The following is a 3,220-nucleotide window of genomic DNA, read 5'->3' as shown; positions in this document are numbered from 1 at the left end:
CTGAAGTTATGTGTTGGTGGATTGTTGGTTCCAGGCATTTCCAGCCATGATAAGGGCTTAGCAAAATACTGAGACCTGCTGAAGTTAACACTAATAAATAAGTGGTTTTCAGGAGCTAGGCTGAGATATCAAAGCAGCTTGTCATCCCTACTTCCTTTGTGTATACAGCACTAACCACCTCAGACCTTTCACGTAATTTCTAGTTATTCTATTTGGAAATTTTATGGTGTATGTACTGAAAGTTTCCTTTATTTCTGTAGTTTTTTAAAAATAAAATTTCTCCCTTTGACAGAAAAGTTTCTTATAATTATTGAGAATTGGTAATACAACTTCTAGAGTCCCTCAAGCCATTATTTCCTCTAGCAGTCAATATGATATTTAGAATTATTTTAATGATAGCAAAGTCAGCAGAAGTTTCATTTTACTTTATTTTAAATGACTGCTAGACATGATACCCATGTTTAAAGGTATTTCTTCCTATTTCCATCATGTGTTTTGGCTTAAGAAGAACAAAGCCCTGACACTGCTCGACTTAGTTTCTGCTAGATCCTAAGCTCATAGCCAAAGGAAAAATCCATAGGAATTTTTGTCAGGAATACAAGAAAAAGCTTTTGAATAGAGTGTGTGAGTAAATAGTTTTTCTGCTATCTTTAACAAGGTAATTTACCTACAGCAACCCTTTGCTAAGACACGAGAGTTGGCTAAGGTACAGGAATTCATGCAACTGCAGAACCTTCTCGCTCATATCGTATGTAAATTCTGTTTTCATAAAGTGATGAGACTTAATGAGAGTCTCAGATTCTAAACCTCCACAGATTGTAGTAAGGAGTAAGTTCTGAATTGTTTTAAGATAGAAAAAACAACCTCCTCTGCTCCCATATTCTAGTGCATAATTTTTCTTTCTTGCTAATAATTATATATTGTGTATCTAGCATGTGGTTACATAAAATATAATTAGGACAATACTGATGAGATCAGATTAAAATAAAATTACTTCTAATGCAATGGGCACAGCTGCTTGGTTACATTCCCACTCGGCCCACCCATCTTGTATTTGAACCATTTTCTGTCTCTGGTGTTAATATCAGCAGTAGGGAGATAGCCATACAACTAAAATGGAGCCATAGTTCACACTTCTATTAGGTTTAGTGCTAAACTAAATACAGTCACCAACTCTATTTTCATCATTCATCTTGCTTTTTTTTTTTTTTTTTTCCCAAGCATCACCTTTTAGGACTGGGGGATTCTCATCTTTCCTTTAATTACAGTGAAGGGGTTTTCAGCAACTAATATTCCAGGTATATAAGCTGGAAAATCTGAAACCTCAAGGCTCAAAAATAAAAAAACCAAACCAACACATGGGGTAAAAAAAAAGGGATTAAAGTCCTTATCATAATTTTTGGTTGACTCATGGGCACTGAACATGTGAAAATGGTGTTACTGAACACTCTGTAGTAGCAATTCAAGATGACATATATCAGTTAGAAGTAATTTTTGGAATCCGAAGGGCCAGCAATTTAAAAACTAGTGCTGCAAACCAGCCACAACAACATCCATAAAGTGAAAAAATAATTAAAAAAAAAAAGAATAAATGTTTGGACGACATGATAGTGCCTGAAAATTCACAAGGTCTATATGCAAGTTTTTTGCACTGTTGTAATCTAACCATGTGCTATCCTTGAGTTTTCTGTACCAGAACAAGTCATTCCTCTGTGCTTCGTTAGAATGAAGCCGAGCTTTCAGAGAGCTGTAGTGTGGTTTAGTTTTACCAGTGCAATGCATCAGCCCTCGGGCTGGCATCCTAATGAGGACAAGAACTGTGCTTCATACAAAGAGGACTAGTTCCCCCTCCAGTCTGTTCAAAATATTGTTCACTGCTTCGAGCATGCCATGGCTACAGGCCCTGCTTCTCCGGACAGTAACTAATACGAGTGGTATGAAGGACAAATCAGTGTGCTCAGCGTTTGGTGACTTGGTTCCACATCACAATAACTACTCTTGATTATTTACAAGAATGGCCTCCTTTCACCTTACTGGCACTCTCTGTCCTCAGCCTGCTGCTTGCCCTTCTGCTGTGGAGAACCACTAACTAAAAGCCCAGCAAGCTGCCCTGCATCTGCCCTGTGTCCTTCCTCAGAGCTTGGCTCTGCTGCGGGGTGCAACTGGGCTGGGACTGCTTACAGTAGGCTGCCAGCCACGAGCCATAAATCATGTTGTATATATGTACGATGCTGCTGTCTCGTTGCTCCCCGAAGTTCTTCTCAGTCTGCTTGTTCCAGCATTGGAATTGGTGACTTTAAACCCCCAGGCCAAGGGCTAGCCTGGATGGAACTTCTTTTAAAGGACCTCAATAGAATGTCTTCACCACTGAGACCCCAAGCGTATCACAGGTAAGTATCACCTTGGCTAAAAATGCCTGCCAATAGAAGGTTAATGTCACAGCAGATCAGAGTGTTTCTTACTGCAACAGAAGTTAATCCTTATAGCAGCTATCTCATCTCATCTCCAAATAGATTCATCAGAATGAAGTGTTCCCAGGAACACGGTTCTTTCCTGGGCATGGCTCAGAGGAAAAGCTCCTCAGCTTCAGGGTGGCAGATCCTCCAAAGACAGATAAGCACAGAAGAACTGTGTGATTACAACACATACCTGGAATACAAGAGCTCTCTGGGATGGGAACCGGAGGATGGTTGCTGTTATGTGAAAAACTTCCAACAATCTGCAACATTTTGGCAGGGCACAGGGAAAAAAATTTACATAACAAAAGCTTTTGTTTTTCAGGAGGAAACTCCCCCCAGTTCTGTCCTAAACCTTGCATTAAAAATGGGGGGAGAGAACTGAAGCCATGGAAGAGGGAGAGAAGCTACCTTTTCCACAGAGAGGACAACGTATCAAGTATTTGCCTTAGCAAGGGACCATCCCCTCTGCCCTGGGTTCTTAGTGTCTTGTCTCCAGAGCTGTGCTACTCATTTCAGCCAGCACGTTAATGACAAAACCAAGTGTGTAACACTAGGAGTTCCGATGCATCAAAACAAGCTGGGCAGTGCCCTAGAGCTTGTGAGACGGGACAGAACATCTTGGCAGGGCTACAGAGCAGTTCAGTCACAGGGGAAAGAAGAGGAATACTTTGTGTTTTTTCTATTTCAGCCTGGGCAGGGTGAGATTACAGCAAGCCTTTACAGCCCTCCTTGTTTGAACACACGGCTGCCTGCTTTAATTA

Source organism: Merops nubicus, unplaced genomic scaffold (assembly GCF_000691845.1).
Source record: "Merops nubicus isolate BGI_N331 unplaced genomic scaffold, ASM69184v1 scaffold51226, whole genome shotgun sequence".
NCBI lineage: Eukaryota > Metazoa > Chordata > Aves > Coraciiformes > Meropidae > Merops > Merops nubicus.
This window is presented reverse-complemented; position numbering follows the sequence as displayed.